Source organism: Danio rerio, chromosome 15, assembly GCF_052040795.2.
Source record: "Danio rerio strain M-AB ecotype USA chromosome 15, GRCz13ab, whole genome shotgun sequence".
NCBI classification, from domain to species: Eukaryota; Metazoa; Chordata; class Actinopteri; order Cypriniformes; family Danionidae; genus Danio; species Danio rerio.
This window is the reverse complement of record NC_141035.1, coordinates 47,494,991-47,509,799: the sequence shown is the minus strand read 5'-3', so window position 1 is coordinate 47,509,799 and position 14,809 is coordinate 47,494,991. Positions and strand designations below refer to the sequence as shown.

The 14,809-nt window shown below is 36.2% G+C and overlaps 1 protein-coding gene and 1 long non-coding RNA gene across 13 annotated transcripts in view; one reads left to right on the top strand and one right to left on the bottom strand.

The window, feature by feature from the left end:
* gria4a (glutamate receptor, ionotropic, AMPA 4a) overlaps nucleotides 1-14,809 on the top strand; it is an 877,747-nt gene that overhangs the window by 4,576 nt on the left and 858,362 nt on the right.
* Nucleotides 1-14,809, bottom strand: part of LOC141377928 (uncharacterized) — a 244,751-nt gene that overhangs the window by 67,930 nt on the left and 162,012 nt on the right. Inside the window, exons 6-7 of one of the 2 annotated variants that reach the window (XR_015509985.1) lie at nucleotides 6,235-6,314; nucleotides 1,962-2,045 (exon numbers count right to left, since the gene is read on the bottom strand). This is a non-coding gene — a long non-coding RNA (uncharacterized LOC141377928). Of the gene's footprint in view, nucleotides 1-1,961; nucleotides 2,046-6,234; nucleotides 6,315-14,809 lie in introns of those variants that run through there. The other variant, XR_015509986.1, reaches the window with a different exon arrangement.

The following is a 14,809-nucleotide window of genomic DNA, read 5'->3' as shown; positions in this document are numbered from 1 at the left end:
GAAAGTGGATGGAGAGTCGTTTGATGCATTTCTTTGAGTGTTCTGTCTCACATATGACTTCCTGTAGAGTGAAATACAGGCTCTGTGACACTGTTTATGTGGCTTGAAATGTCAGCTTTTGGGCTTGGTCTGTTTGAGATGTTGGGAGAATATGGGAAACCTGTTTGAAAACAGTCATTCTGTGTGATTCTGTGCTGTGATTGGTGCAAAATTGACAGACTGCAGCTTTACGGACCATTCACAAACTACCATTTAAGAAACACTATGCAACTTAAATTTTTATCCTGTCTATGTGTAAAAAGCACAAATTGTTACAGTGAAAAGGTATATTTTTTATTTTTATCAAGCAAATAATTACCCTAAATTGACAACAAACCTTTAAAAATTAAAAAAAGACATGCTTTAAATTCTAAAGTAACAAGATGTTAAACATATGGTATAAGTTTGTTAAATAAGTGCATTTTAAGGGGATAGTTCACCCAAAAACAAAATTCCAAACCAGTAAGGCCTTTGAACTCAAATTAATTTATTTTGGATTTAATAAGAGATTTTCCCATTGAAAACAAGGGTCATTACACAGCAAGTTACACTGTTAAATCCAAAATGTTTACATTTCTGTTCTTTATATGAGTAAAAATCATTTTGGGTGAACTATCCCTTTGACTTAAAATGTTTAAATATTCTGTCATTTGCTTTATTAAAATGCGAGACTCAAATGTGTATAGAAAACACAAGATGTGTTGCTTGTGTAGTTATGAATGGAGAAAAATGTGGTCACTCCAGATATAGAAGGCCTGCTTTATAGCAAAGGAGCCAGTTATTGATTGCTATAGACTGACAATTCTCTAGAGGAGGAGCTTGGTCCAGACGTGTGCTTTTATGACAGTTTCTGCAGCTTCATTGTTATATAGACCATCTCAGCGAGTACCTGCCTCACAGACACGATCTACATAAAGCTTGAAATCTCTACTTTTGAACAAACCAACTACTTCTTAAGGGTGCTGGAAATCCTGGAAAATGCTTGATTTTTATTATAGTGTTTTCAAAGTTAGACAAGTGCTTGGATTTTTGACTAAGTGCTTGAACCTGCTTGAATTTGAAATTGCAACCAGTTTTCATTGCAAAATGTTCACCGCATGCACGTATTTATGGAGCTAATAATATGCCAAAACAATCTGAATTTGAATTGTGTTAAATTGAATTATTAACAATTGTAAGTTAATAAAACTGATTAAATGCTATTAAAAATGTTTTGATGTTGAATTTCTTAACTTGATTATTGAACATCTGCACTTTAGGAACTTAATTTTTAAGTCAGATTTTAATAGACATTTTTAAACTTCAGATTTTTTTTGGTTCTAATTTAATAGACTGCAGATATTGGGTATGTAGATAACTGCAGATAACTGTAGAATTCAAATTAACTTAATTCAAATTCAGATAGTTTTGGCATATTATTAGCTCCATACGCATTTAGGAGACATTCACCTAGAATGCATCTTTGCACCTGAAACGCCAATCCAATGACTGTAAAAAAATAGCAATGCACATGAAATATCACGAACGATTGGTCATGAAAGTTTAGTATTACACCCAAACAAAATCTGACTGTGAGCTCATTTCTTGAGATATCAACTTTAGGTAGAAAGAGACTAAACTTAAAAACATACTTCCAATACATATAGTATCCAATAACTGAACTTTTAATTTAATTTTATTTTATTTTTAATAATTTTTAGGTGAACTATCCCAGTAAATCTATGCTCTATATTCAACTATTTAACTTGAAATGTCATGTTGTGTTTTTAAAATAGCACAGTGGATTTAAATGTACATACAACAAATATAAACGTAATTAATCGGGGTTGTTAGTTGCTAGAAAAGCATACAAATGCACCTTGAAAGTTCTTGAAAATAAATTTTCTCTGGTTTTGAAATCTGTATAAAGTGAAATGACTTGCCTTAAATCTGGGGTCTCAAATTCAAACTGGTAGGGGGCCACTGCAGTGACTGTCAAGTCATAGGTGGGCTGCTTAAACACTCAACTACGAAAAAAAAGTGGAGACCTGACATAACTGATGCGCCTTAGGACGACACAAATGACGTTTATGTTTCAAGCATTGCCTGTCACCAGATTTAATGCAAGGTGTTTTGCATCACACAGCGGCTGAAATACATCAATGGCTGTTGTGTGTATGTCCAAGCATTGAGACAATTTAAATGAGACAATCTGAATTGAATATTAGCAAAATGATCATATTTATTACACCACCAGCATAACGTGTAAGCCATGAAGAAGTGCTTGTAGAGCAAAATACAGGTGGTATAAAACTGATAATAATCAGATGACCCTTGAATATTTACAAAAATAGAGCTAGAGCTAGAAAGTAGAGCACTTATGGACATATATTTCAATGATATTCAATGATAGTGATTCACAAATATGTTTTGGTTGGCCAATTGGTGCTGGAGGAAGGAGGGGGAGCCGTAAATGGCCCGTGGGCCGGCAGTTTAAGACCCCTTCCTTAAAGGGATTTTGGCAGCGATCAGGAATGTTTTTTAAAAAGTGCCTTTTCCACCATGTCGCTGTCAAATAAAAAAAGTTGTCACACCAATTTGCTACTGTAGCTTGCAATACTTTTTTTTTTTTAAACAAGAACCAGCATGTACAGTTTTCTTATAAAATACAATACAATTGCTTTACATTTCTTAACAAGAATGAAATATGTAAAAAAAAAAGTAAAGGAGAAGAGAAAGAAAAAAAAACAGAGGAGAGGGTACATAATTATCAAATTACATAAAAATATGTTTCACACATTTCCAATTTTAGTTATTAACAAGAGTTAGTAATGCACTTTTTTTTTTTTACAGGAAATGCATATATAAAAACATTTTATGTAAAAAATGTTAAAGGAGGAGCATATATTAATTGTTTTAATTGCTTTTCTATTTTAAGACTTGGAAATCACTTTTATATACATTTGATTCTCTTTTTCGAACACCATGAAGAGAGGTTTGCTTTTGGAAAACTTGGATTTATGTATGTGAAATTTACATAGTAATAAAATAAAATTTATAATAAAACCAGAATCTTTTAAAGAGCGATCCTTAACATAAAAACCCAAAATCACATGTTTATTAGGTAAGGAAAAGGCTTTTAAGATATTGTGAGCAATAAAAGCTTCAACACTGATTCAAAATAGTCGAGTATATTGGCAAGACCAAAATAAATGTGAAATAGTTTCATTAAAGCCTTCACAAAAACAGCATTCTCAACTCAATATCAATTTGAATTTTTGTAGAAATAATTTTGTGGGATAAACTCTATGAAGTCATTTAAATGATATTTCTTTAGCCTTATTTGTGATAAAAAAATTTTTTTGAGGAAATGACCATACTTGAGTCCAGTTTATATTATTAAAGATACTGTTCCAGTAAAAAATAACATACAGTATAGACATATTTTCTTTATCTAATTTTGTGATTATTAGGCTTAAATCCAGAGAAACAGTTAAACCCAACCGAGGTTTGTGAAGCTTCCAATACTTGCCCCGCCTCCTGATTCTCTTCTGATCGATTCATTGCTATGGAACTGACATTGATGACTGTGTGGAACAGTTGAAATTATTTTAACTTGACTTTAAAGGGGCAGTAGGTGATCAGCCAAATTGCTAACCATTTAGCATAATATCTTTAAAACACAGTCCCTCCCCTGCCGTTCAAAGCCAAGTCTCCTAAAATCATGAACACGCACCTTAAAGATGACAGTAGACAACCAGTGGTGTAAAGCAGTGGTCCCCAACTACCAGGCCGAACAATTGTTACCGGGCCAAATAAGAAATCATACATTATTGCTGTAGAAATATTCCCCCCGCAACTTGGTTTCTTCCACTCACTCCCGCCATCTCACGTGAAATGGACTATGCCAAAATCCACCACGGAGCGGGAAGAATGTAGTGATTGTTGATAGTTTAAAGTTATAAAAAAGGTATTATAGAGTCCAAATCAGCAGAGCATTTAGGGATTGTGCATATAACGTTATGTGTGCGTGCAAGTAAGTACCCGAAATCATTGCAATATGTATCTATATGGAGTTTCACATAATCATACTCATTTGGGCTGTAACATGCCAATGCATACATTAAATTCGGCTATACGGTTAACGGTTGTATTATTGTTAATAAGTTGGAATGTTTGGCACAGATGTTATGTATTTGATGCATATAAACCTTGATTGAAACATAATCAGACTGCGATGCGCACTGAGTTGTTCATGATTAACCTGCATGCACGAGCGCAGCAGCTGTGTTCACGTAAAGACCCCCCCCCCCCCTTCCGGTCCTACCGGTCTGTTGTAAAATTGACAACCGTTGACCGGTCCGCAATGATAAAAAGGTTGGGGACCACTGGTGTAAAGTAACTAATTAAAAATTCTCAAATGACTGTAATAGCGTAGTTTTTCTCAGGATTGTAATTTTCTAAGTAGTTTTAAAATTGTGTACTTTTACTTTCCCTTGAGTACATTTTTAGTGCTGTATCTGTACTTGTACTCCACTACTTGCCTTTAATCTGCTGTCACTACTTTATTATTTCTTGTCTATGGGGTTTAGAAAAATCAGTCCTGTTATTCCTGTCCAGATCACACATAGAAGGTAAATCACATCATAATGAACTACCTAAAGACAAGGGCGATTTATAATTGCAGCAAAATGTTTGGAAGCATTAAAAGTGTCCAAGAAGATGTCCAAAATCTATACACGCATTGACCAAGAGACTGTTTAGAATAATGTCACTGATGAGAAGATGATGGATGTTTAACACATAAACACACGATCCTGATGTCATTCATCAGTTAGAAAACTTTATAGTACTTTATAATAATACGATTCAGAGCGAAAAACTGTATTATATCTAGCACGCTTTCAGTTGTGTAGTTAGCAAAACTTGTTATAGTGTCAAGCTCAGATTTCATTATATTGTATTTCCTCTTACACAGTCATCCCAATGAAGTATATAATTCCAAAATGTATTCCTATCTCAAAACAAATATATTGAAATGTTATAATTATTTTTTTTTTATATTGTGAGTAGGGTTGTAACGGTATGAATTTTTTACGGTATGATAATCGTCTAAAACAATACCACGGTTTGACGGTTTCGCAGTATAATGTATGTTACAAATGTTACAAAATAATAGAACAGTGAAGCAAATTTGACTTTTTCCAAATAATATATTTTCAGTTACTATAAACAACACCACTTACAATGAACAAATAAAAAAATAAGAAAATGTGTCAAAGTCCAAATAAAGTCCAAATAAACATGGTGCAAATCCTCAGTAAAAAAATAGATATAAATATTTACTATACTATAAATAGTTACATAACGAAACTAGATTCAGTATGGAACATCCTTAGGTTTTATGTGCCAGCATGGATATGGTTGTCTGTGGATATGGATTTGGATATGGTTGTCTGCAATGCAGACAAACAGCTGCACCTTCATTTGCGTCTTTTGAAAACAGCAAGAGCAGCAGTTCGTCTTTGCTGTGTCACTGTTTTTTCATGTTTCTGTGCTGCTGTGCATGCAAAAGTACTTAGTATGAGAATTATTTCATGCAAAACTTTTTTTTTGCGTTTTATTTAGCCGCGCAAAAATGTTTGCCTATCTCTCATTCTGTGTTGTTCAAAAAGCTCGTTTTTGGTCGACAAACAAAAGCGAAACCTATGCTTATTGGTTGTGATATAGCAACTGATTTGATTTGATACTGAACTGATATTGATTTGAACCAATCTGGGCATGGAGGAGGGACAATGCATCAATGTATCGTGTCTGGTTTGTCCGGAGACACAGTGACGAGCGTTTCTTTGTCAAATCAGCGTTGTCAAATTTTGACAATTTTGACAATTTGACAATGTTGACGTAACCGCACTGATTCCGGAGCCGCAAATGTTATGTGATACAGCACTGGAAAGCTGAGATTCTCTTCTTTATGCCAATCTTTGAATTGTATGAATCGGATCAGCAGATCAAAAGTTATTAAACATTTAGGAGCAATAATTATTTTTAGCCGCGGGCGGCTGTCTCGGTCTTTAAGGGTTAAAACCGTTGATATGCAATTGTTCATGGTATGATAATCGTGCACATTCAAATCGTGGTAGACCTTCATACCGGTATATTGTTACAACCCTAATTGTGAGGCTCTAATTCAATACGTTTTGTGTATGCATTCACCTCAACATCAGCTGTTTGGCGTGCATCTGTCCATCTTAGGCTTCGGTAGGATGATTGTTGGCTGATTCCTTTTTAGTTGTCTGCGATTGAAAAAAAAAAGTGTTAAAATATTCAGATACATTACAAATGCTTGACCATTGCAAGTGTACAGTCTATTTGCATACCTAATGTGCGTACTGTGAAAAAGCTCAGCACTCAACCGTTTCCAATTAACATAATCCACTTTCATCAACACAAATTTGTGAATCAGATTCCTGCATGCAGCCATCTACAGTACATACCAGTATCATTGACTGCGTTTAGTGATGTATTGATTAATGCATATACGAGGACATCACTGGGAAAAGCTTCTAATTGGACACCGGGCTTTTAATGAAAGCATTGATGTCTCGCTTTGGAAGCTCATCTGTCCTATATGATGATGGTGTGAGCTCTGAAACGGCTTTGGGGATTATAGCGTGAAATCTCTTGACTACTGGCTTTTGTAAGCATCTGATAACCAGATCTGACACCGGTCGCTTATTTTCATTAGGTAATTAGTCTGAGGAGCAGCTGTAAAGAAGCATGAAGGAAATGTTAAGCACACATGATGCTTTCTGCATTACTAGTGTGGAATAAAATCGCTGTCATAAATAAAATTCATTTATTTAAATTTAAAATTCCCTTATAAAATTCATTAGACATGAAATAAAATTCATGCATAAATAAAATTCTCGCATATAATTATAAAATTTTCCCAGTGGCTTTGGTGCATTTCTCACAACACTATTTACATTTGCACAGCAGTTCATGCATTTCTCAAAACAATTAGTCATCTGTGCACATCCTAGTAGCAGTTTCTCATTCCTTCCAGCAAATTGCAAATGCTTTTGGACATGCATCAATTGCTTTCTCACAACTCTCTGCTGTTTATAACATTATCATTCGCTTATGTCATGTCAGTCAAAATGAACTAAACTTGTGAATGCTGAATAGTTATTTCTCACTAAATGCAGTGATGCCGAACTTTACTGTAGTTTACAAATGGCTGTGCATATAGTATCTAGTGCGGTCTTGAGCATTTTCAGGAAGTGTGAACAAAATCTGACTTTTTTGCATTGGAAGAAATAAACAGAGTAAACCGTCATGGTGAATGTTACGATTTAAATAAAGTTGTAGGGAGAGTAGGGATGTAACAATATTGTAAATACCATCATACCGCAATATTAATTTTTTTCAATATTACTGTAGGCGCATGACTCAATAAAACTATATTTCTGAGAAAAGTTTGCTTAGGCAAATGAAGCGAACGGGAGGTAGCGGGAACTACAATTCCCATCAGCCTAGGCGTGGCCATCATCCTTTACGGTCTGTTGTCACTACAGATCCAGTAATGCGGAAATAGAGTGTGTTGCTAGTAGAGGGAAAGAAAAAGAGCTGGAAATGATCGAACCTAAAGCGGGTTTTAAATCGGATGTGTGGAAGTATATCGGTTTCTTTCTAAAAAGATACGAGAAAGGAGAAAAGGTGACAGACAAAGAAAAAAACAGTATGCAGGCACTGCCAGACTGTGGTGAAATATAAGTCGGGGAATACGACTAAAAGTCATGGGGACTGCAGAACACAGCACACTTGTTAGACATGCAGACATTGTACCGCAAAGAGACCTCTATCTCACTCATGACTTGTCCTCTCAAGTGGTGGAAAGACTATGCACAACGTTACCCACTGCTGTCAACCTTGGCTAAATCAAATCTCTCTGGCCCAGAAACCTCAGTCCCAAATGAGAGGGTTTTTTCTGTTGCAGGGGACATGCCCAGAGATCCCAGCTTTTACCAGATTATAGTTATATGATAATTTTCCTTAAAAACCATCTCTATCTAAGTGAGTGAGTGAATAAATGTTGAATGTGATGAGTTTTCAACACTACTAAATTGAAACTATTTTTGTTATCAAAATTGAAAAATTGAAGTTCCTGTTTCGAAACTTACAGATAGATGGCTAATTTGTATGTCATTGATATGTTCAGTGCTGAGGTAAATAAACACTTTCGGCACTTTTTTCGAGTCTTTTCATTAGTTTTGTTTTTCCTGTAAATTATTCAATAAATACTGTACTGTGCCATTCATACCGAGGTATTATCGCACCGTGAAATTCCGATACCATTACATCCCTAAGGAAGAGTAAACGTAACATTTATAATATTAAATTATTACTGAGTAGATGGATGGAAAATACACCGGCACACAAACTTTACAATCAATTCGTTTATTCCTCTTATGAGGAGAAGAAAGATGAAGCCAACATAAGAGAGGCTTAAATGTGTGCGCTTTGTACAATGCATATATAAAAATAATAATAACAAAAATAAAAAAAAGAAATACAGTTAAAAAGTTTCAGGGGAAAAGGAACTAGAGTGGCGCCAAAACAAAGAACTAAACAAAAGCCACCTGAGCTAGAACACAAGATCCCCCTCTAAACTTACTAATAAAAATCAAAATGTGAAAAAGAAACCGAAATCTTCAGCGTTTGTGATGCCACACATAAACTCCCTGAAATAATAAGCAAAAATACTAAATGCGGTGCTCACCCACTTACCTAGTGTTTCTGAACATTGAAGATACCTACTGGCAAAATGTATGTCGCGCAACTTAGTAACCTATTCCCTTTTCCCCAAAGAGGAATGATAAACTCTTTAACCATATTTAACTTAATTTAAATCGGTGTATAGTTATTCAGAAAACACAGAACAAGGCAAGGCAAGTTTATTTATATAGCACATTTCATACACAGTGGCAATTCAAAGTGCTTTACATAAACAAGAATAAAAAAAACAAGTATAAGAAAAATAAAAACAAATAATAAAAATGATTAAAAAAAACAACAACATAAAAACATAAAATGTGTTATAAAAGAATAAAAAGAAGAGAAAAACACAATAGTGCGATCTGTCGGACGCAGCACAGTGCTCATTCAGTAAAGGCACAGCTAAACAGATGTGTTTTCAGTCTTGATTTGAACATGCCTAATGTTGGAGCATATCTGACCATTTCTGGAAGCTGATTCCAGCAGCGAGTGGCGTAGTAGCATACAATATGATCAGATGCAAGCAAACACAAACCAACACACACACACACACAGCTCTCTGTAAAACAAGGCAGTGCCGGCCCGTGGCATAGGCAGTATAGGCAAATGCTAAGGGCGCTTAAGTTGCAGTTAAGTTGGTTTTGTTTTTGATATTCCTGACACATTCAGTGATAGATGGCAATAACTCAAAAACCTCTTAGCCTAAAAGATCTAAAGTGTGTTTCCTACAAAAAGACAAAGCTGGTTATGTTTCACAGCTGTCTTTTTCTTTTTCGCTCGACATTACGAGCACTATTCAGTTTAGCCGGAGATATGCGTTTAGCCGGGAGAGCTCGTGCAGAGTGAAGCTCTCAGTAAGGGACCGTCGGAAAAGTGCTTCGTTTTTTTTGCTCTGTCCTGCGTGTTTTATTTTAAACACAACTAATTTTCTCTTAAATGTGCACAAAAAGTTACTAAAGTAGTCGAATGCATCTCTGTTATAGAACAAAACACAATGAGAGATTCATCTGCTGCTCTTCACTAAATAACTATAGTAACTTTAATCAATTTGCAAATACACCAAAAAGTTAAATAGATTTTATAGCTTTATTTAATTTCTGTATAGGCCGTTGATTTTAATAAGATTTTATTTTATTGTCAATATTTTTTAATCTTTGCTATGTATTCTATCATTTGAAGCTATTTGTTGTCCCAATTTTTTTTTACATCCCAACGTTGACAGATATGGCATAACATTGCTAATCAATAATTAGCTATAGTGCTATCTGTTAGTTTTAACGTTAGCTAATGTTATGGAAGGACATAGATGTTATGAAAAATAGTAACAGTAATGTAACTACCCCCCTTCATTTCTTCCTCAAGCAAATGTGTAAATATTCAATCTATTCAGCAATAACATTAATTGCATTGGCATATTTATCTGACGTTTTCCCAGCTTGTAGTAAAAGCTGTTTAGTTTCTTATGACTATACACTAGCAGTGGAATTTACAGCGATGTGATGGGGCGCTACCTGAAATCTTGCCTAGGGCACCAAATTGGTTAGGGCCAGGCCTGAAACAAGGCATGCCGGTCGAATTGAAAGTTCGCGGAACGAAGTCTAATTGGTCCACGAGGAAACGCCCTAATGAGGAGTGACAGGCTCGGGATCCAATCAGCAGGTACCTGGTAGAGAAAATATAGCAGTACAAAAAGTGACAGGGCGAGACAAAGAGCGAATGACAGACAAGGAGAGGCGAAGGGAGACAAGCAAAAACAGAAAGGGAGAAGGCACAAAAATACAAACTCCCACAGACCACAACAGTGAAAATACGACAAAGCCATTTGACTATCTTGTTCATAAACAATGGTGTCAGGACTTTTCATCTTGATGACCCTGACACTTCCACTGACATCAGTACTTGCTTCTTTTTCTTTTTCTTTTTTTACAATAAAATGTAAATAATCTCAGAAGAACTTATAGCAACCATAAACGAACATTGGGAACCCCTGAAGACCATCCATGTGTGTGTTTTAATAGCAAAAGTCAGAGCAGAGACCAACAGAGCAGAGTCAATCCCAGTTTAACCTCTTTCCCACTGGGTAGCAACCTCTCGCACTCCTGCGCACTGGACACCCAGCCTGAGTCTGCAGAATCTGCCATGCAGCAGTGTGTATGTGTGTGTGTGTGTGTGTGTTATCTCTGCCCTGGCTGCCTTCCAGCTCTTTTAGCCCTCATCAGCTGCAGAATACTGACAGCTTTGGGAATGAGGTGTGTGTGTGTGTGCGCGCATGTGTGTGTGTGTGTGAGATAGATGGAGAGAATGGAGGAGAGAGGTGAAGTTAATCGTTTCCCGCACGTCTCCTCGGGCTGCAGGAGAGAATGAGGAGTGGAAAAGGGTTTTCTCTTTTATCCTAACACACCTTTATCTGAGCGCTTAAAAGCAGCGAGCAAAATCAATCTCTGAATGAGTTTCAGCTGAGAGAGGGAACGCGTGATGAATGGAATCTGGAGATGGAGGGATTTATTTAATGAGAGGGGAGGAATGGGGAAATTACGGGAATGATATGTTGTCAAATGCAGAGGGGACAGACGGAGAAACGGAGGCAAGGAGAGGGAGGAGATAAAAGGGGATGCAGGAGAAAGAGAGAGAGATAAATGGATGGGTGTGTCATGACCTTTGTGTGGCAGTAAATGTTTAGAGCACATACTGAGAGAGAGAGAGAGAGACAGAGAGAGAGAGAGTGAGAGTGAGAGAGAGAGTCTAAAAAATAAGAACAACCTGGATGATGGATGTGAAAGAATGGATGGATGGATGAAAGAACAGGGAAGGGATGGAGAGACAGTTAGATATGGAATAATAAAGCAAACAAACTATGGAGTGGACAAGTGAATATTAATGATGGATGGATAGAGATATAGATATATGTGAAAGAATGAATGGATGGATGAAAACAATAAATGGATGGAGAGACAGTCAGAGGTGGAATGATAAAGCAAACAAACTTTAGTGGACAAATCAAAATCAAATGCTATAATGCTATATAGCATGAATAATAATGATAGATAGATAGATAGATAGATAGATAGATAGATAGATAGATAGATAGATAGATAGATAGATAGAAAAAAGACAGACAGACAAATAGACAGACAGACAGATAGATAGATAGATAGATAGATAGATAGATAGATAGATAGATAGATAGATAGATAGATAGATAGATAGATAGAAAAAAGACAGACAGACAAATAGACAGACAGACAGATAGATAGATAGATAGATAGATAGATAGATAGATAGATAGATAGATAGAGAGAGAGAGACAGACAGACAGACAGACAGACAGACAGACAGACAAATAGACAGACAGACAGATAGACAGATAGATAGATAGATAGATAGATAGATAGATAGATAGATAGATAGATAGATAGATAGATAGATAGATAGATAGATAGATAGAAAAAAGATAGACAGACAGACAGACAAATAGATAGATAGACAGACAGAAAGACAGACAGACAGACAGACAGACAGACAGACAGACAGACAGACAGACAGATAGATAGATAGATAGATAGATAGATAGATAGATAGATAGATAGATAGATAGATAGATAGATAGAAAAAAGACAGACAGACAAATAGAAAAAAGACAGACAGACAGACAGATAGATAGATAGATAGATAGATAGATAGATAGATAGATAGATAGATAGATAGATAGATACAAGTCGAGATCGCTTTGCTTGCGCGCCAATTTCCTCTGCTCCTTCACACAACTTCTTGCACACCCCCTCAAATATAAGCTGCTCAAGAGCAGATCTTCTTGTGCGCTCTCAAATAAATGCTGCTGAAGTGCGATTTAGTGTGTTTATGTAACGAGTATTTCTCCAACATATATTTGATTTGCTAGAAATATTTTTGAATGTCTCTAATAGACCTACAGAGCGGCATTAATGCTTCCTGAAGTAAAGTGAAACGGCTATACGTCATGTTTGCTGGCCTCAGCATCATATACCTGTCACAAAAGCATTAAGGGCGTGTCCAAATCCACTTTTGCTATTTTAAGGACGGAAAAATACGCTCTGCGTCCCGGCGCATGGTTTAACAGGTTTGTGCTTATTCTCCTATTGAGTTCTGAGTGTGTTTTGTTCATAACATGCATTAAACCAATCGAGTCTCATCTCCCATTTCCTTTTAGAGTCAGTTGTGTTGCGCCGTGGCACATTTGCTATTTACATGACAGACTAAGTGGAAAAACTGAACGCTTCACTAGCGAGAAAACAGTTAAACAGAGCATCTGCAGCGCAAGGATAAAGAACGAGCCTCCTCCATTCAGCCGCTTTATTTTTTACTTTACTTTTACTCTTTACTCCTTTACTTTGGTGGAGTAAGGAAACACTGGAAACTCACTCACTAAAGACATCCATAAGCATACATATTTAATTTAATTTGTTAAGCGCAAAGATTTGCGTCAAAACTATTTCTAAATTCAGTTCTTATTTCCAGCAAACAAATAAATGATCAATAAGAATTATATCAAAACACTTATGCCTCATATGGTCATGCAGACGTATCCAAAACCCGACAGATGGACAAATCTAATAAATATGCTTATAAAAAATATTACTACTACTACTACTAATATTAACATTATACAAATGCAAATTGTCATAAATAAAAAGAAAAAAGCCCCCCGAGATGAAGGCATGCAGGTAGTGGTTTTTATATTTATAAACAATAATAAATTTTGTAATTTTAATACTTAAATTGTTTTCATCTGTAAAGCTATTTGTGTATTGCTTTACATCCTGTGTGTATTAAGCAACATTTAACATTTGGCGTGGTCTATTTCAATTGTCTCAAAATAGCAACGCACCAACAATGTGCCTAAACACACCTCCTTTTTAGACCAGCACACCCATGAATCCACAATATAGCACAAAATGTAAAAATGACAGTTGTGCTTGTCTGAAAATAGCAACAAATTGTGCCATACACGTCCTACGCCTTATTGCACCGGGTGTATGATAGCAACGCACCAACAATGCACCTTAACACACCTCCTTTTTAGACCAGCACACCCATGAATCCACAATATAGCGCAAAATGTAAAAATGACAGTTGTGCTTTGCCTGAAAATAGCAACAAATTGTGCCATACACGTCCTACGCCTTATTGCACCGGGTGTATGATAGCAACGCACCAACAATGCACCTTAACACACCTCCTTTTTAGACCAGCACACCTATGAGTCCACAATATAGTGCAAAATGTGAAAATGACAGTTGTGCTTGTCTGAAAATAGCAACAAATCATGCCATACACGTCCTACGCCTTATTGCACCGGGTGTATGATAGCAACGCACCAATAATGCACCTTAACACACCTCCTTTTTAGACCAGCACACCTATGAGTCCACAATATAGTGCAAAACGTGAAAATGACAGTTATGCTTGTCTGAAAATAGCAACAAATTGTGCCATACACGTCTTACGCCTTATTGCACCGGGTGTATGATAGCAATGCACCAACAATGCACCTTAACACACCTTCTTTTTAGACCAGCACACCCATGAGTCCACAATGTAGTGCAAAATGTAAAAATGACAGTTGCGCTGGTCTAAAAATAGCAAAAAAATCACGCCATACACGTCCTACGCCTTATTGTGCTGGGTGTATGATAGCAACGCACCAACAATGCGCCTTAACACACCTCCTTTTTAGACCAGCACACCCATGAGTCCACAATATAGCGCAAAATGTGAAAATGACAGTTGCGCTGGTCAGAAAATAGCAACAAATCGTGCCATACACGTCTTACGCCTGATTGCGCCGGGTGTATGATAGCACCCTATAGCACCCTAAATCACATGACTTGCTGGAATTTATACATTGAGTGTATTCATCATAGTTCATAACAATTCTTTCATACTGGATAAAAAGTTTGTCCTACCCGTAAGTTCCTAACGCACATTTTCACAATGCATGCACATCTGACATTTACAGTAAGCATTTGTATAC